Below are 20,722 nucleotides of genomic sequence, written 5' to 3' on the forward strand. Positions count from 1 at the left end.
ATTCTGCCTTTCCCCCCAGTTCTTTTATTTTCAGACATGTTCTTGCTAGGTAGCCCTGGCTGCCGAAACTCACTGTGCCACTCAGGCAGGCTTGGGACCCACTGCAATCCCCTGCCTCTGCCTCACAGATGCTAAGATTATAGGTGTGTGCCATCAGACCTGAGACACAAGTCTGTCCTTAAAATTTCTGTTTCTTTGTCCTCCACGAGTCCTTCGTAATTTTCCGGTATGCCTTTATTGTGACTGGACAGTGTATCAGTTCGCCTAGGGCCTCCCTGGTTGGTCTCTTGACATTGTTTTGATGGTGTTCTGTGTGGATGGAAAAGGAGGGTCAGACTGTGGGGGTGCATGTCCAGGGGTTTGTCTTGCTTTGGGAAGCAGTTAAGATGAAACCCTTGTTGACTTGTAAATGTTTGGGCTTAGAGTGTGAAGGGAGTCAGATTTCCAATTCTTTAGACCTGACCCAAAGAATGAATGTCTGGCTTTCTGTGTCTCTGTCCTTCCTTCCTTTCTTCCTTTCTTCCTTTCTTCCTTTCTTCCTTTCTTCCTTTCCTTCCTTCCTTCCTTCCTTCCTCCCTCCCTCCCCCCCCCCCCCCCCCCCCCCCCTCCTCCCTCCCTCCCTCCCTCCCTCCTTCCTTCCTTCCTAGACCGTATCTCACTCTGTAGCCCCCAGCTGGCCTAGAATTTATAATCATCCTCATATAGTCCAGGCTGGCCTTGAACTCATTCTGCTGCTGACAATGACCTTAAACTTCTGATTCTGCAGCCTCCACCTCCTGAATGGTGGGATTACATAGGCATGCATTACTATGCCTGGTTGATACAGTGCTGGAATTGAACCTACAACTTTGTGTCCCACAGGCAGGCACTCACCCTCTCCAGCCCCTCACAAGTTTGAGTTGGAGGAGGCAATACTAGACACTCAGTAAGTGTCAATGGATGGAGGTGGCAGGCATTTGTGTGATGTTTGTGGATGAACTCTCCCACCCTGAAGACTCGGCTCCCACGAGGCACCTGCAGGATGCTGCTCTTGAGTCTGACGTGAGGGAGCCCTTGTCTTCACCTTTTCACAGCCCAGTGAGAAGCAGCAGCTGTTGGGGAAGTGTTCTGGAGATGGGCTGGTACTCTATGTGACAGAGCCGATGGGAAGACCCTTCAAGAGACAAGAAGCTCAGTCAGGGTGTGGGCTATAGAGGAGCCCTCCTGTCTGTCCCAGTGATGCTTAGAGGCTTGGATGGACACCTGGCATGTGGCTTCTCAGCAAATGTTTATTATAGGAAAATAGGAACACTTGTCATCATAGTGACTCCCAGGTGTCCCAAGATGTCCTGCCTGAGGGCAAAGGCTGGGCTGTAGCTGGGGACAGAGCAGCCTGTACTCTGTTCTTTTTTCCCCTGCTCCTAGTAAATATTTATATTTTTTTGAGACAAGATCTCACCCTGTAGCTTGCAGAGATCCACAGAGGTTTCCTAGTGAGAACTTACTCAGGGTCTGAGACTCTGAGCTCGCTTTACCCAGCAGGGCTGACATAAGGGGGTGATTTGACCATAGGCATGGTTACCAGGTGTTTGGGGGGTCTGCACTTGGCTGTGTGGTGTGCTTTGATCTATCAAGGGGGAGGTCTTTTGCCCCACCCCTTGGCATTGTTATAAAAAGCCTTTTGGAAGAGGCAGAAGGGGCGGTTGGATGTTGACCCAGGTCCTTCTGAATCCTGTGTTTCTGTCTTTCTCCTCTTCGCTATCTTTCTACCTGGTATTTTCTTATTCCTCTCTCCTCCTCATAGGAACCCTGGAAAAAGTGGGAGCTGGCCTCCCACAGTAGCCCGGGCTAGCCTAGAACTCATAGAAACCCCCTTGCCTCAGCCTCCCAAGCACTGGGATTGCAGGCAAACATCACCACGCCCAGCTTTTTTCAAGCCTGGTGTTGAATGCTTAACTTGAACAGTTGCCATGGGTGGTGACTTCTTCAACTACATGGGGGTGGACTCTTAAAACAGCTCATCATTTGCTATTCTGCAGTTCTCCACATCCTTCAGGTTCTGGGGAACAGTTGAAACCTTCCCAAAGGCTTGTTAGAATTATAGAACCTCAGGTCTGGTTTCAGATTCACGGTGCCTGAATCTGCATTTTACTAAATCCCTGGGTGATTCATGTGTGTGTTAGAGTTTGAGAGGCCAGCTACAGGGGCCTGTAATGAAAATATATGACTTAATTCCAGGTAATGAAACTTGAAGAGAAAGAATGTATGAATAAAGAATTGCTGGCATCTAGGAGCCAGAAAAGGAAAGTACTGGAAAGTGTAGCAGGATGTCACCTGGGCCTTCTGCACCTGGTGAGCCAGCCATGGGCATCCCTCCCTGGGGAGGCATGTTCCCCTGGGGCATGCTGTTCATGTTGTGGATTGCTGCTCATCTTCTCGATGACAAGTGGATTCATTCACAGAAAACTTGCCCTTTGCTGAATTTTAAATCCACTGCTGAGCAACTGTTATTTTTGCAAAGGTCAAAGGGCAGTATAATATTCAGGGTCACTCTCTGCACTGCCTAATTTATGTCAGCTTGACACAGGCTAGAGTCACCTGAGAAGAGGGAGTCCCAACTGAGAAAATGCCTCCATAACGTTGAACTGCAGGCAAGCCTGCAGGTCATTTTCTTAATTAGTGATTGATGGGGGAGGGCCCAGCCCATTATGGGTGGGGTCATCTCTGGGCTGGTGGTTATCCTGGGTTCTATAAGAAAGCAAGTTGAGCAAGCCATCGAGAGCAATCTAGCAAAAACAGTACTCTTTCATGGTCTCTACGTCAGTCCCTGTCTCCAGGTTCCTGCCCTGTTTGAGTTCCTATTCGGATTCCCTTCAGTGATGGGAATGCGGAAGCATAAGCCAAATAAACCCTTTGCTCCCCGAGTTGCTTTGGTCATGGTGTTTATCACAGCAATAGTAACCCAAACTCTAAGACAGAAATTGGTTCAAGGGTGTGGGGTACTGCTGTGACTAACCTGGTTGTTTTAGGGAGGACTGTGGAAGGACTTTGGAACTTTGTGCTAGAAAATCCGTTGAGTGTTGAGACCTCAGTGAGCTGTTCTGTAGGAGTCTGTAGGATAAGAATGTTGTGAGCACCGCAGAGGATCGAGGCCTGACTTGTGAGGTTTCAGAGGGAAGCAAAGACTCTGCTGGGCCATTTGTGTAAAGAATCTGTGGTGTCTGGTCAGCTGGCGTGGAAGAATCAGCTGTGGTTAACAAGAGACCAGGACCACTGAAGTAAAACCTTGGCTTTTCTGGGACAGTGGATGCTGTCAGCTGGGACTGAGTGATCAGCTGTGATTAGGAAGTGGTTCCTGAGTGTTAGCACCAGAAACTGTGCTCTAGAGGTGGCCGGGGTTGTACCTTGCGCTGACAGCCGAACTTGGTACTGTGTAAGAGTCACCCAGGTGGTACTGGTTTTGCAAGCATGAAGGGGTCATGGAGAACAGCTGAGGCTTGGCACTGTGGGAGGCAGGGGAGGCCAGTGGTGAAGGTGCAGCCTCACTAGCAACTGAAACCCCAGGACTGAAGGGGTCATGTAAAGAAGTTGAGGCTTGGCACCGTGAAGAGAGCCTAGGAGAGGCTATTGGTGAAGGTGCAGCCCAGTTGCATCAGAACACCCCAGTTCTGATTTTGGAGATGTCAGTACCATGGGAAGACCATTAAGAACAGCAGCAGCAGTGGAGTGGAGCCAGCCGGAACCTAGAAGACAAGCTGTGTGTGCTGCAGAGGGCAGAGCCGGAGAAGAGACCCAAGCCCTTTGGAGGTGCCCAAAGGACTGTGAGTGAGCCCCGGATATTGAGCATTAAGTTATTTACACGGTTGGAGTTGGGTTTTGCTTGGTTCAGATTGTGCCTGTTCTTCCCTCTGAAGCTGTGGTTCTCAACCTTCCAGACGCTGCGACCCTTTAATACAGTTCCTCATGTTGTGGTGACCCCCAACCAGAAAATGATTTCCATTGCTGCTTCAAAACTATAATGAATCATAATGTAAATATCCATGTTTTCCTATGGCCTTAGGTGACTTCTGTGAAAGGGTTGTTGACCTCTGAAGGGGTTGTGACCCACAGGTTGAGAACCACTGCTCTTGAAGTAAGAAAATTAGCTTATTTTGATTTTGTAGTAGCCCACAGTTGAGAGATTTTGAATTTTTAAAAGAGACTTTGGGTTTTTACAGAGACTGAACTTTTTTGTTTGTTTGTTTTGTTTTTTAAGACAGGGTTTCTCTGTGTAGCCCTAGATGTCCTGGAATTTGCTCTGTAGACCAGGCTGGCCTCGAACTCACAGAGATCCGCAAGCGTCACCACTGCCTGGCTAGAGACTTTTAAGTTTGCAATATGTTTTACATTTGTGATATTTATTAATCTGAGTTCTTGGGGATGAACCAAAGGGGGAAGGTTTTGTCTTAAAAAGCAGTGCGTGTTGAGTTGACAAGGGATCAATTGTGCTGGCTAATTTTATGACAACTTGACACAGGCTAGAGTCATTTGAGAGAGTGAGAACCCCAATTGAGAAAATGACTCCCTAAGATTGGGCTGTAGGCCATCCTGTAGAGCATTTTCTTGATTAGTGATCAATGGGGGAGGGCCTCGCCCATTATGGGTGGGTCCATCCTTGGGCTGGTGGTCCTGGGTTCTATAAGAAAGTAGGCTGAGCAAGCCATGGGAAGCAAGTGAGTGAGTAATAGCAGAAACCCTAATTAAGACACCACACAAGCTTGAGGCCCTGCGTTCAGATCCTCATCAAATAGTGCACCACAGCTGTGTAAGTCTGTCACCTCCATGCCTAGGGAGATGGTAGATGGGTCACAGAGGTCACTAGCCAGCCAGCCTAGCTGAAACAGTGAGCTCCAGGTACAAAAAATAAGGGAGAATTCATATAGGAAGACATAGTCTTAATCTTTGTCCGCCACAGGCCCGTGCAAATATATACACATGAACTTGTACACACAAGGGCTAGACATGATGGTGGCTCATACCTGTAATCTCAGCACTCAGAAATCTGAGGCAGGAGAATCACTGCAAGTTCCAGGCCTAGCCTACATGATGAAATCTTATCTCAAAACAAACAAACCTATAAAACAACAAGAAACGGCCCCCCCCCCCCCCAACACCCAAATCCAACCTAAAACACCCACGGATGGAGGTGGTGGGTACCATTGTACACCAAAGTGAAATACTAAATAATGGGCTGGTTGTAAGGATTATGTCATTATGTCACCAGCCTGCAATGGCGTCCCAGCCTAAAAAGCGGGCGTGCCCTCTCTGTGCTCCCTCTTTCCGTATTCTCCCTCTCCTTCTGTAGTCCCTCTGTCCTCTACGCGGTCTCGGTCTCTCTCTCTCTCTCTCTCTCTCTCTCTCTCTCTCTCTCTCTCTCTCTCTCTTCTCTCTCCCCTCTCCTAATAAAGCTCTAGAAAGGTAACCATGGCTCTTGAGTCTTCCACCACTGCAGCATCCAGCGCTCTCTTCCATCGGCATGGCCGCTGAGGGCGGGCACCATTGCTTAACCAACACTGGTGAGATAGAAGGAGGAAGGGTAAGAGGAGGAGGGAGAGGGGCATGTTGGGGAGTCACCACACCCCTCTGGCTGGCTGTCATTGGCTCTAGGGTTAGGTCAGAAGTAACCAGTTCATTTATTGAGGTCACTGCTGTCTTGGGCTGTTGTTACCCAAGTCCTGCTGACACTTCACCCAGACCAGAGATTGTGGTGAAGGTTCTGTTTACTGGAGAGAGTCTCGAGTGCTTTCAGGGCCGAGGGCCTGGGAGCACAGCAGAGGGTGAATTTGTCTTTTTCTTGCCCATTGTTTTCGTGTCTATATAACCAGAAGGCAGAATATGCAAAGGGACACTGAGGGAAGAGAGTGTGGCAGAGCTGCTGGAGAGCTGAGAGCGAGGTCTTGAGAAGCTTGGTGACAATGCTGGCCAGGCCTCACGGACACTATCTGAGCAGTGTGGCTCCAAGCTGCACGGTTCAGAGCAACAGGCTGGGTGAATGCATGGAGGCATGGAAGGAAGAAAGCTTCTGGTTATGTAACATGACTTGCCCAAGGAGCTGGAAACCAAGTCTCTCATTGTTGTTGAGAGACTTGTTGGACAAGATAGGAGTGTGAGGACTGAAGCCCTCTACAAGCTGGAGTTTTGTTCCTTCAATCAACTCGAGCTGGGATATGGACCAATGGTCCTAGTGTACCCTAAATGTCTCATTGAAGACACATTACTGTAAGTGCCAGAAAAATCCATCCAGCAGTGGCTGAGGCAAAGTGGACAGGGCTGTTTCTCATAGCTAGCCATCCGGCCACAGGGATGAGAGGTTGGCTCAGAAGTGCTGTCTTCACCACGTGCTGTTTGCCACCATGCTTTGTTGCCTCTTGCTAATAACATGCGTGGTGATATTTTGTTTGTGATCTAACAAATAAAGCTTGCCTAAAGATCAGAGTACAGAGCTAAGCCACTGCCATAGAGGCCAGGCAGTGGTGGCACATATCTTTAATCCCAGCACTCAGGAGGCAGACAGATGGATCTCTGTGAGTTCAAGGCCACCCTGGTCTACAACAAGATAGATCCAGTCTAAAAGAGAAACAGATTCAGGCAGTGGTGGCACATACCTTTGATCCCAGCACTCAGGAGGCAGACGGATCTCTGTGAGTTCAAGGCCACCCTGGTCTACAACAAGATAGATCCAGTCTAAAAGAGAAACAGAGTCAGGCAGTGGTGGCACATACCTTTGATCCCAGCACTTGGGATCTCACACCTTTAATCTCAGCACTAGGGAGGTGGAGACAGGAAGTGATATGGCTGGGCGGGGAAAGAAATATAAGGTGGGAGGAGACAGGAACTCACTCTCTTTCAGGCTGAGGAGTTGGTGAGGTATGAGGTGGTGGCTGTGGCTTGCTCCTTTGTCTCTCTGATCTTTCAGCATTTACCCCTATCTGACACCAGGTTTTTATTATTAAGAACAATTAGGATTCGTGCCACAAACATGCCTGTCATTATCCTAGGCATTATCAAAATCAAAGACATTATAGGTCATCAGTGTTTATAGTGTGTTTCTTAGTGTGGTGGTTTGAATAAACTGGCCCCCATAGGCTCATAGGGAGTGACACTATTAGGAGGAAGTGTGTCATTGGGGGTGGGCTTTAAGGTTTCAGGTGCTCAAGCCAGGCCCAATGTCTTGCTCTTCCTGCTGCCTGCTGATCTGGATATAAAACTCTCAGCTACCTCTCCAGCACCATGTCTGCCTGCTTCCCGTCATAATGACAGTAGACTGAACCTCTGAATGTAAGCCACCCCATTTCAATGTTTTCCTTTACAAGAGTTGCTGTGGCCATGGTGTCTCTTCACAGCAATAGAACCCTGACTAAGACTCTTAGGTCACCCTTGCTGCTGCTTTGTGAATTGAGAGCAAACTGTGACCCTTATTTATTTTGAGACAGGGCCTCATTAGGTAAAGCAGGCTGGCCTTGAATTTACAGAGATCTGCCTGCCCCTGTCTCCTGAGTGCCGGGGTTAAAGGCCTGCACCGTCATGCCTGGCCCCCATTCTTCCTTGTAGGTATCTTATTATGTGTTCCTAGCCCTCAGTGACTGCAAAGGAAGGTAGGAAAATGCATTCGGCATAATTTTTGACTTCACAACTGAAAGGGAACAAGGAATATGAGTGGTGGGTGAGACCGTGGTTGAATGAATTGACCAACGATGGCTTTTCCCCTTGGCTGGAATGAACAGGTCAGTGGAAGGGGACAGAACTGAACAGAAGGCACAAGGCTAAGCAAAAGGCTCCTGAATTTTGGATGGAGTGACACCAGAGGGCTGAGAGGGGAGCTACTTAGGACTCTGAGGGGGGTTAGCAGTGGGGTGAAGGGGATGAGACTTCCCGACTAATGCTTTTCCTGCCTTAACAGTTAAAGTTTGCTTAGGGTCATTCCTGGTTCCCAGGGGCAGCAGGCAGCTGGACGTATGGTCTTAGGTTCTGCTGAAGGCTGCCTGGAGGAGGTCCCACACAGCCCAGCCCCACAGGGATAGGACTCCAGGGGTGACACTGGGAGAAGGAAGGGCCCCAGGCCTGGGCTGTGCCTTAGGAACCAGCGTGAGTGTTTGGGATTGAGACAGAAGGGAAGTCCAGGGCACTCAGCTCGGGAAGGAGGGAGGGAGAGGGTCTCAGAAGCTGCAGGTGAAGGAAGCACTTGGCCTCCCTGAGGAGGGAGAAGTCTTCCCCTGTCCTCATCTGCCATGGACACAAAGGCCTCAAATTGGACCTGTTTAATGAATCCTGCTGGAAATTCCCCATTCTCAACATTTAAATAACGTGAGTTGAACCTTGGATCCGGTTCACTTGGTAAACTACTCAACATGAATTGCTTTTTGGTGATCATTTATTTCCTCCTCTGTGAGCCAGTGGCCCAAATAGAAAACCTCAGAGGTTTGCCTTTCCAAAGCTCCTGCCTGGGCTTGTCCAGACTCCATCCAGAGGAGCTGAGCCGCCCCCTCCCTCCTGCAGCTCACAGGATGGGGGCCAGGGTGACCTATATTGACTCCAATTCACCATGCATTTCAAAGCAGATTAGGGAACCCTTTGAACAAGGCCCTGGGCAATCAGGTGTCCTTGCCAGCACCTCAGGAACCCACATGAGGCCCAAATAGTGGCTGATGCTGATTGAAATAGTGTTTTCTGGAATTCCAGCCTGAGGTTACTTTCTGGCTGAAAAAAAAAAAAATCACTTTGCAAAGGAAGTGACTGCAGGTTTCTAGGAGGATCGATCCCCAGAGCTGACTAAAAAGGACCCCCCAAATTGAGGAGGACTCCCCCAGAGCTGACTGAGAAGGACCTCAAAACTGAGGACCCCCAAAACTGACTGAGGGGGTCTTCAGGAACTGAATCCTGACAGATGAGGAGCGCAGGAGAGGTGTATGTTTAAGGGGCAGTTTGTTTCCAGGCAGCTAAGTTAAGTTTCCACACTGGACACATACACACAAGCCTCACTCAAAACTCTCGGCTGCTCTAGCTGTCGGAATAACTTGGATTTAAGGAAATCTCAAACTGGCTGTGGTGGTATACATCTGTTACCCCAGTGCTTGGGAAGTAGAGACAGGATCAGAAGTTCAAAGTCATCCTTGACTGCATAGTAAAGTTGGGCTACACATGAGACCATGCCTCAAAAATATTCTCATTCTACATATCAAAGTATGTATATAATTATACTAATAGGGGACATACAATGTATGCAATGATACGTTATACTTGTCTTATAATATGTGATATATAATTTAATATAACTTATGAAGTATATTATGTATCACATACATGTATAATTGTCTGTTCTTTACAGCACTGGAGATGGAACCTAGGGTCTTACACCTGTTTAGTCAGGTATGGACCACTGAGCTAAATCTCCAGCCCATATTCTTATTTAATGTCTGTGGTCAAATATCAGATAGTGTAGAAGTTTGCATCCTAAGACATTTCACACATGCATGTAAACACACACATGTGCATATCCACACACTCCCTTACCTACACACTCACATACATGCAGACCTCCCCCACTTGCACACATGTGTGCGCACACACACACACACACACACTGAGGTTTAGGAGTTTACTTCTCAAACACTTGTTAGGTATTGCTGACTTTGTGTTTCCGCCATGCTCCTTTCTCCCAGGCCCACCCGCCCTAGCCTCTCTGGCTTCTGGCACACTCCTTTACCCCTGCAGCCCATTGCTGCCTCCCCCTCCTCGCTCAGTGAATTGTCCCCAGGTGCAGTGGCACCAGGGAGGACCCATGCCTCTGAGCTGTCCTCCCAGGTGAGACAGCCATACTGGAACTTGTGTCAGGGACAGAAGTGAATGGAAATGCTTGTAGGAAAAAAGAGCTTCCCCCTTCCATTCAAAACTGTGCAAGCAAAGAGCCATGGAGAAAGACCAGGGAACAGTGGGCACCAAGCCTTTCTGAATATTCTTAGCACCAACATCACGAAATTATGATGCTTGAAAGATTGACCTGGGGGGGCGACATTTAGTTCAGGCCTCAGCCTCCAGGTGAAGAGAGACTTCAATTATTTGAGACAGATGGCTGGCTGTGTCTAATTTTAGATGGCCTCCAGGAACAGACTGAAGCTTCCCTTGGTGACCAGTCTGAGTCCATGATAATCAGGGTGGAGATGGCAGTGCTTTACTCTGAGATGTCAGAGGCCATTACTGTCACCTAAGCGAAGAACCGAGGGCAGGACCGGCACACTCCGCATCTGGAGTTGTGTCAGCTTGACTGTCTTGGCTTTTCCACACACCACTTCACAACCACAGCAGTACAGAGGTGCCCGGGAGTCCTCCCACATGGCTTCCAACCAGCTTCTAGTTAGTGAGTGGGGGTGTGTGTGTGGGGGTGTGCACGCACGTGTGCGCACGCGAAAATAATGGAGGTCAGAGGTCGACACTGGTGTCCTCCTGTGGTGGTAATGTGTTCCCCAAAATACTGTGCACCCTAATAAACTTATCTGGGGTCAGAGACAGAACAGCCACTAGATACAAAGGCTAGAAAATGGTGGCACACACACCTTTAATCCTAGCACTCCAGAGGTAGAAATGCCTCTGGATCTCTGTGAGTTCAAGGCCACATTGGAAACAGCCAGCCATGGTGACACACGCCTTTAATCCCAAGAAGTGAGCCTTTAATCCCAGGGAGTGATGGCAAAAACAGAAAGATAAATAAGGCGTGAAGACCAGGAACTAGAAGCATTTGGCTAGTTAAGCTTTAAGCTTCAGGCTTTGGAGCAGCAGTTCAGCTGAGAGCCATTGGGATGAGGACTCAGAGGCTTCCAGTCTGAGGAAACAAGACCAGCTGAGAAGTTGGCCAGGTGAGGTTAGCTGTGACTTGTTCTGTCTCTCTGACCTTCCAGCATTTACCCCAATACCTGGCTCAAGTTTGTTTTTATTAATAAGAACTTTTAAGATTCATGCTACATCTCCTCTATCACTCGCTACCTTATTTTTAAGACAGTACCTTTCGTTGAACCAGGAGCCTTGCAGCTACACTGACTAGCCAGTGAGCCCTGGGAAACTTCCCGTTCCCTCCTCCCCAAACACATCCCAGGCTTGGCCATTATGGGGCTCTGGGGATTGGAACTCAGGTCCTCATGCTTGCCCAGCAAACCCTTTACCCATTGAGCCTCCCCCAGGCCCCATCACTCCCCTTGGTTGGCTGGGCTTTAGTGGAGAGAGGACAGCTTACCCTTCTGCGCTTGGCTTTTCCCCACAGCTTCAGGTGGTGACTGATTTCTGATCTGTCTCACGTAGGCTCCTAACGACTTAGGTCGTCTATGTAAGCATGCCGTTGCTTGCTAAAACTGGAGATGCTTTCAGAAACAAAGGTATTTAAAGTTGCCGTGGTGGAGGCTCAGGAAATTCATGTGTAGGGACTTCATTACTGCACACATTCATATACCCAGAGCCTTTAAATATAGTTTCCACTTGATATCAATAACCTCATTTTCAATTTTCTTGAAAATTTAACATTATGTATTAGGATTTTTGCCTTTTTCTTAGAGTGATTATGTATGTCAGTGTATGAGATTTCATTACTGATTTCTTCATGACTGACACAACCGTTTTCTTCTTGTGGAGAGTTTAAGTAAATTCCAATTAGAAAAAAAAAAAAAGAAACTGAAAATAGAACTGCCCTAGGAGCCAGCTACACCACTCCCAGGCTAGCACCCAAAGGACCCCACGTCCCATCACGGAGACTCCTGCAGAGATGTGTTTTCTGCTGCGCATTCACAGCAGCCCAGAATGGAAGCAGCCAGTTTCTGTGTACAGATGAAGAATTGTGCTACGGAGACCCCCGGGGTTTATTCACAAAGAAAACTGACCTCAGGACATTTGAATGGCTAGAACTGGAAATTAATATCTTAAGTGTCAGAAAGACAAATATCACATGGGAGCCTAGGTTTTACTGTTCTTGTACATGTATGAGTGTATGGAGAGTGTAGGTTAGGAATCCAGAAAGGGGACCGTGAGAGCGTTAAGGAAGGTTTGGAGAGGGAGAAGAAGAGAAGAAAGGGTAACAGCACCCAGGTGACATTGGAGTAGGGGGGACTGGACTGGGAGGAAGGGGACCAGGGCAGAGGGCAGGGAAGTGGTGGAGGGGAGTGGGAAGGTGGATCCTTTTCCATGACTGGCTCTTCTTGCAGCTAGAGTGGGTTTCAGTTGACTTGTCTGCCAAGCAGAACATTCCATGAGGTGCTTGTGGCTCTGCTGGGATCTGTAGGGCTCTGAAAAACCCCAAACTGTTCTTTAGCAATCCCTGGCACTGTGGGGGTGTGTGCCAAGGCTGTGTAGTACCCCAGTGGCCATGTTAGAAATGCTGGCTGTGGCTGAGGCTCCTGGAGCAGCAGGTCCAGGTCCATTAGTGCGGATGTGAGCTTCCTCAGAGACAGAGACTGAGCTTTAAAGGAGGGAGAAAGAGTTTGACGTACTTTTTTTCCTGGCCTAGATAGGGAAAAAGTAGAGTTTTGGAACTGAGAAATACTGAGAGAAATGATGAGGCCCAGGGATGCTTTCTGATGGGGGCAGCCTTCAGAAGGAGTTCTCAGAGATGCTGCACCTGGAGGCAAATCGTGAAGAAGCAGGAAAGGTCCCTCCCCAGGTGAAAACAGACTTGCCTGTGTGGGCTGGAGGAAAGGCAGCTCTGGAGTGTCCACAGGAGGCTGGCAGTATCATAGCACAGAGACACATAATTCAGGAAAAGATGAATCAGAGACGGATGTGGACACAATAATCTGAAGTTGTATGAGAGAGGTGAAGAGCAACTAAGGACAGTGTTCAAAAATGTGTGGATGAAAGTACCAGTCAGCGCCGCATCGCTGTGGGGAAGAGCAGCCGCACACTACTTATGGAGCAGAACGTTTATTTTGACTCATTGTTCCAGCAGTTCAAGCCCAAGATTCAAGGATGTTCATTAGTTGGGTGCAGATGAGCATGTATGTTGGAGTGAACACTCACATCTTCATCCATGAAGAAGGTGGTGAGGGTGTTGGGAAGAAAGCTGAGAGGGCAGTATTCCATTGTGGTGGGCTGAATGGGAACGGCCCCCATAAGCTCATATATTTGAGTACTTGGTGCTGAGTTGGAGTCTTTGGGAAGGATTAGGAGGCATAGACTTGCTGGATGAAGTATGTCGCTGGAGGCAGGCTTTGAGCATGTAAAACACTTCCATTTGGGGTTTCCTCTCTGCTTCCTGTTTGTTGTTTGAGATGTGAGCCCTCAGTTCCTAGCTTCCGGCTCCAGTTGCCATGCCTACTTTCTGCTCTGCTTCTCAGCCATGATGGGGACAAACTCAACCCTCTGTCACTGTAAGTCCAACATGAATCGTTCCTTCTAGAAATCACCTTGATTGTGGTAGATAGAAAGTAACTACAACACACAAAGTCTCCTCCAAGGTCCTCCTTCTAGTGACTTAGGACTTTCATATAAAGCCCTGCCTCCAAAGACTCAACAATTCCCACACTGTAAACACCTCTACCAAGTGGGCAGTTCAGTGGTCTAAACCATTAGTTCTCAGCCCTCAGGTAGCGCCCCTTCGGCAAACCTCCGTCTCCAAAAATACTTACAATTCACAGCAGCAGCAAAATGCCAGTGATGAAGTAGCAATGGAAGTATTTTATGGTTGAGGTCACCATGACGTGAAGAAAAGCATTAAAGGGTCCCAGCATTAGGAAGGTTGAGAACCGCTGGTCTAAACTGTAGCAATGAATATACCAATTTCAGGAGCATATCATCATATTTCAGAGAGATGGAAAGAAGAAATGAAGGATGGAGAGAGAAAGAAAAAACCCAATGAACAGAGAAAGGAAAAGTTCAAGGACTCCAGGGCAACATTTCTCTAACATCTTGGTGTCAAAATCCTTTTGTGTCTTTAAATGTCTGTTACAGGGCTGGATAGACCAGGTAGTGGTTAAAAGCATGTACTGTTGCTTTTCCAGAGGACTCAAGTTTGTTTCTCAGAATCCATGTTGGGCAGCTCACAACAGCCTCTTACTCCAGCTGCAAGGGACCCAATGCCCTCTTCTGACCTCTGAAGACAACTGTTTCACATATGCATACACACATACACATATACATAGATTGTTTTTAAGTTAAAAAAATTAGAGCCCCCAACTTTCATTTTAAAGTTAAAAAATTAGGATCTCCCAACTTTTATATTAATTAATGGTATGTATTCTTAGATATTGGAAATTTAAATTGAGAAATCTTAAGAAAAATATTTACTCATTATTGTATCATAATATAAGCATTTGTATTTCTTTTAATAAAATATTTAAATTATAAAATAGCAACAAATATCAATGAAAAAATCAATATTTCTTCAAACAAAAACATTACTAAGAAGATGGCTATCGGCGTACAAATTTGCAAATATTTGAAAATTTTACTTCAGACTCAGTAGGTAAAGTGACTCCCAGCACCCATGCTTAAGGCTGGGCATGATCGCGCAGCCCTGGTACTGGGGCTGTGGAAACAGACAGATCAACCTTCAGCCAACTGGTAAACTTCGGGTTTGGTGAGAGATTCTGCCCCAAAGCTTAGGTGGAGAGCAATTGAGGAAGACCAGCAACGGCAAGCTTTTGCCTCCATGTGCACGCGCATGTGCGCACACACAAGTAGGTGCACCCACACACAAACTACATGCATGCAAGCACAAAGGAAATGTTTAAGGGAAGTGGTTTTTAGTAGCATATGGCTGGATTCTTTTTGCATGTGTCTGTGTGGTGTGCATGCACATGTCTGTTCATGTTTACATGTGTATGGGGTGCACACACGTGTGAGGGTGTGCATGAATGTATGCACTCATGTGTGTGGAGGCCCGAGGCTGACATCAAGCGTCGTCCCTGAATTACTCTCTACCTTATTCACTGAGGCAGAGTCTCTCAGTTGAACCCAGAGCTCACTGCTAACCTAGCTAGCCTGCTTGCTCCAGGCACCCCTTGTAATTATCTTCTGTGTGCTGGAATTACAGGTGACTCATCACACCCGCCTAGCATTAACATGGATGCTGAGGTTCTGAACATCAGTCCTTGTGCTTATGTGGCGAGTGTCTTACCTGCTGATTGTCTTTCCAGCCTGTCCACCCTGTGGCTTTTAGACAGGTTCTCTCACTGTTACAAGGAACTCATTGTTTTGGCTAGACTGGCTGGCCAATGAGCCTCAGGGACACCCCTCTTCTGCCTCCTCAGCACTGGGATTACAAGCATGCTATATCACATCTAGATTTTTTTTACATGGGTCTGGGGACTGGGTTTTTCACATGAGTCAGCCCTCAAATGCTTGTACAGAATGCCCTTACCAACTGAGCCATCTACCCAACCCCCAATTATACTTTTCATGGTGAGTTTGTCTGCCCTTTCATGCCTCATTGGCTCTGAGGAACATCTGTCCATCAGGGCAATGTCCTTGTGAGTCTTAATTGAGAGCTGGAAGTCACCCTAACTGCCAAGGAGTGAGTCTTTCAGGGCTGAATCAGTCTTCAAGACAGTGCCCTCTGGAGACTGGAGTCGGGGCAAGGAAGCCTTTGCTATTCCTCTCAAGACATTCAAAATTCTTTAGGAGCTGCTGTTGATGTCATAATACATTTGTACAAATTGAAAGGACACGGTCACAATTCCTAGGGTCATATTTTGTAAGTGGCGTGGATGTAAAAATTAGATTTTTATGAATGAGTTATTTCCATGCCGTTGTATTCTCTAGGTGGTTGAACATTTGTATTTTGATTTGATTAAGCAGTCTACCATAGCACAAACTGTAATAGGCATCTTGCATGAACAGCTTCACATAGTTAGAACTTCAAAGATTGGTGGTTTTTTTTTTTTTTTTTTCTTCTAAGACCTGTGTTTTTTGCTGTAGTATTAAGAAAACGGTGAAAGCTTTTTGAAGCTTACTGGACTCAATTTTCATTGTCGTTATGTTGTTTTCTTGTCACAGAGCTACAACTGGGAGTGGAGTGTTAAGTACTCCTGCATCTATAGAGAGATGTTGAACCACCACTGGCCTCTGTGTAAACAGCGTTTCATAAAGCCGTCTAGAAAGCTGGCCCAGCGGTGTAGCTATAACCTCAGAACTTAGGAGGCCAAGACATGAGGATTGTGAGCTGAATAAGGCCAGCCTGGGCTACATAGTGAGACTCTGTTTCAAAAAATAAAATAAGATCTGGGGAGATGGCTGAGTGGAGCTCCAGAACCGACCTAAAATGCCAGGTGTGTGTGGCAAGCTACCTATAATTTAAGCCCCAGGAGGTGGAGACAAGGGATTCTCCCAGCAAGTTGGCAAGTGAAACTCTAGCCCTATCAGTGAGCTCTGAGTTTGACTGAGAGGCCTGCCTCAATGAGTGGAAGAATGATTATGATTCCTGACATCAACCTTGGCCTCCATATGCACACACACAGGAAAATGGAAAAAAGATAAAACAAAACACCCTTCTTACCAAAAAAGCACCCCCACAATTCTGCCTCATATAGCTTTTCAGTCACCTGTACTTTAGGTATTAATATAGCATAAGGGAGTAGGATATTTTCTTACTCTGCCTGTTGCTATGATAAAATACTCTGACAAAAGCAACTTAAGCGAGAAAGAGTTCATCTCGGATCACAGTGGGAGGTTAGAGACCATCAGGGCAGGGAAGTCACAGGGGCGGGAGCCTGAGGCAGTTGGTTACATTATATCCACAGTCAAGAAGCAGAGAGCCATGAATGCTTGTGTTCACCTAGCTTTTTCCTTTTCATGTAGTTCCAGGACACGGGCCTAGGGAATGATGCTGCCCACAGTGGGCCACGTCTTCCGTTCTCAATTAACATAATCAGTATAAATTCCTCAGAAGCGTGCCCAGAGGCCTGTCTCACCAGAAGTGATTCTGAATCTCATCAAGTTGACAGCTGAGACCAACCATCACAGATATTTTACTAGTAAAAAAAAAAAAAAAATCTTTGTAGAGAACTGTAGAAGCACAGAATTTCCCACACCCCATCTTGAACCAAGCCAGGGAGCTGCCATGTGGAACCACAGAGAACAACATTTTGTTGGGGGCCACAAGTGTACTCCACAAGGGACTGGTTCATATCTAGAAATAGCTAAAGCCGAGGAGCTGGTCCGCAGAACATTGACAGGGTGGCAGCTGAGCTGGGCATTTTCAGTTGTGGCGGAAGGAAAGTCTTTCATGCAAGACTTAGGAGTGTGCTGAATTTAAATTTAAACTCGTTTGGTGTAGCTGAGACCTTGACTGTTCCCCAAAAGGCCCGTAGGTACTATTTCCAGGGAGTGGAGGCTTTAGAATCTGGAACCTGGTAGAAAGCTAGTCCAAGGCATAACTTTTGTCATAGTCAGCTTGATCTGTCAACTTGACAGAAACCTAAGGCCACATGGGAAGAAGGAACCTTTAACTGAAGAACACCCAGATCTGACTGGCCTGGAGACATGCCTGTAAGGCATTTTCTTAATGGCTCATTGAAGTAGAAGGTTCCAGTCCACTGTGAGTGGTGCCACCCCTGGGGGGGTGGTGGTGGTACTGGCTGTATAAGAAAGCAGGCTGAGCGAGCCACAGAGATCAAGTCAGTAAGCAGCGTTCCTCCTCCACGGCCGCGTCTTTAGTTCCCACCTCCAAGTTCTTGCCCTGGTCTCCCTCCTGATGAACTCTAACTGTATGTTAAAATCAACCCTTTCCTCCCGAGGTGCTTTTGGCTAGGATTTTATCAGTGATGGAAAGCTAAGGAGGACATCCTTGAAATGGATATTAAGACCCCAGCCGCTGCTTTCTTCCTCTTTGCTTCTTGGCCATCAAGAGATGAGCAGACTGCCTTGCCACATGCTTCTGCCATGATCTACTGTACCACCACAGGACCAGACAACAGGACCAAGTGACCATGGGCTGGAGCCCTTAAGTCATGAGCACAGGTCAGCATTCACTCCAATAGGTATATCTCACATATTCTGCCACAGTCCTGGGAAGCGAATTAGTACACTGTCCCTCCAAACTTTGCTTGTACCATGAGGAGAGTAAGAAGCAAGAGTCTGTGGTTGACTAGAACAAAGGACAACGGGTATACTTCAACTGGGGAAGCCCCTCCCAAAGGGACAAGGAGTATCTGCCCCACACAGAAAGCATGGAGCCAAGACTGACTTCAGTCAAGGAAGAATTTTACCTTTTTTCCCTGGCCCCAATCTGAGTGGAGTAGGGGTGGGGTGGGGTGGGGTGGGAGGCAACAAGGGAGTTAAGAAAAGATGGCATTGTCTCCCCGCCTCCTTCTCCCCAATTTTGCTTCCCAGTCTTCACTGCAGTGTCTGAGCCCAGATCAGACCAAGAGTTTTAAATTAAATGAGATTAAAGTTTTGATTCAGATGTTATTGAACATTTTAATACCTCCAAATGTGACTGTTATTTAGTTTTAATACTTTTCATGGCTGAAAAGGCCATAGGATCTGCTTCAAATACCAAATGAAAGACAGAGGTGTTACAAAAAAGAAGGGATTTGAATATTTTACTCCACTTGCTTCGGGTTGCTAAATATACTCACTGCGGCAGGACAGGGGGTCTTTGCGCATAGATCCTTATTTTATGTGGTGAAATTTCCTTAGGATTAGTGGCCAGATGTGGAATTTGGTCAGAAGTTACAAATATCATTACAGTTTTAGATAACATTAGCAACAACCCACAGGAGAACCCTTATAACTGACAACGTAGACGTCCCACCCCCAGTCGGGTCTCATGTAGCTGGAGTTGATCCAGAACTCCATATGTAGCCAAGGATGACCTTGATCTTCTGATGCTCCTGCCTCCACCTGCTGTGTGCAGGATTACAGGTGGGTAGTGCCGTGGGCAGTCTTATGCAATACCGGGCTTCATGCTAAACTAGCACTCTCCCAACTGGGGTACCCCCACCCCCAGTCTCCAGAAGAGAAAAAAACGTTTTTTCCTTTTTCTTTGCCATTGTCACCCTTGTGAGAAAACTGTTCAAGTCGGAGTCACAACAATCCGATGTAGAAAGTAGAGCAGGCCGCAGAGCACCTAATTTTCTTTTTGTTTTGATGACTGTGTAATTATAGTATTTAGAAAAAAACCCACAAAAATCATACAGACTTTACTTTTCAAAAGCAAAACTATGATTAAACAGTCCATATTTGTCTTCGTTTTGTTGAATCCTTCCATGTTAATGCACAGAGATCTGCTTTGGTGTGTGCTGTCATTTTCTCATGATGTAGGTGTGTCCACAAAGATGCCTGTGACGGGGGCTGGTCCCTAGAGTGGCCATGGTTTGTCATTGGTTGATTCATTAAGATGTGGAGAGGTAGCACTGGAGATGACTCTGTGGGTGTAAATATAGTTGCTGCGCAAGAACAAGGACCTGAGTTCAGAGCACCAGCACCCATGAAAAGCCACCCATCTATAACCACAGTACTGGGCATGTGGAAATAGGTGGATTCTGTGGCTTTGCTTGATGGCCAGTCTAGCCCAGTAAGCTCTAGGTTCAGTGAGAGACCCTGTCTCAAAAAAATGAAGTGAGGAAAAATTGATGAAGATATTCAACATCAACCTGTGGCATTTCCATATGTGCCTACTTGGGTGAGCAGACAGACAGATGGAGAGGGAGGGGGAGGAGGAAGGTGAAAAAGAAAGAGAAGGAGGAGGAAATGGAGAGATATTTAGGCCTCTGGGGCTACCGCTCTTGGAAGGGATTGATGTAGCACTCATGGGACCCCCAGTTAGTCCCCGAAGAGTGTGTTGTTATAAAAAGAATATGACAGTCTCTTTCTCACTCTCTGACTTCTTGTCTTTCCATTGTGCTTCTTATTGGTGTCATGACTCCTGCTTTGAGGTCTTTAACAGAGCCTCATACAAGCTGGTGACATAGTCTTGAACCTTTGGCTTATTTTCTTTATAAAATCCCAGCCTTAGGTATTTTATTATAGCAACGAAAGCTGGACTAGGACAGATCATCAATACTGATGAGTGGAAGCCTTGCTATAACTCTACCAGAAAGTGTGGGAATGGCTTTGGAACTGGGTTATTGGTAGAGGTTGGAAGAGTTTGAGGAAGTAAGCTAGAAAACTTTAGATTGCAGTAAATGGAGCTGTGGGGGTGACTGAGGTAAGGGCTCAAAATAAGGGCACTAGGAAATTACTGTGGATACTGAGTGTCCTATGGAAATTGGAGTAGTGGCCATCCTTACACTGCTGTGGAGAACTCAACTGTGTCCATCCCCTAAGGTTTACATACGATTAAATCAGAAAATGATCATGGAAGGTACTTGGCAAAGAGAGTTTCTGAACAGCAAATATTGATAGCCTTTAAGGGGGAGTCTTGGTGAGACTCAGAGGATTAGTTACTGCTCTTGATCCTGGAACAAAATCCTGGACAAAAGCACCTCAGAGAAGGAAGGTTTATTTTGGCTCATGATTCGAGGCCACAGTCTTTCATGGCTCGGAAGCCACGGCATCCGGAGTATAAGGTAGCTAGCTGTCACACAGGCTGGTGCTTAACTTGATTTTCTCTTTTTATTGAGTCTAGGCTCCCAGCCCATGGGATGGTGCCAGTACATTCAGGATAGGTCTCCCTCCCCTGTTGGATCTTTTCTGGAAACATCCTATAATGCACACCCAGAAGTGTGTTTCCATGTAGATTCCAAGGCCATTGACACTGACAGTGGATGTTAACTACCACACTCAGATG

This window comes from Peromyscus leucopus, chromosome 7 (assembly GCF_004664715.2).
Source record: "Peromyscus leucopus breed LL Stock chromosome 7, UCI_PerLeu_2.1, whole genome shotgun sequence".
Classification (NCBI taxonomy): domain Eukaryota; kingdom Metazoa; phylum Chordata; class Mammalia; order Rodentia; family Cricetidae; genus Peromyscus; species Peromyscus leucopus.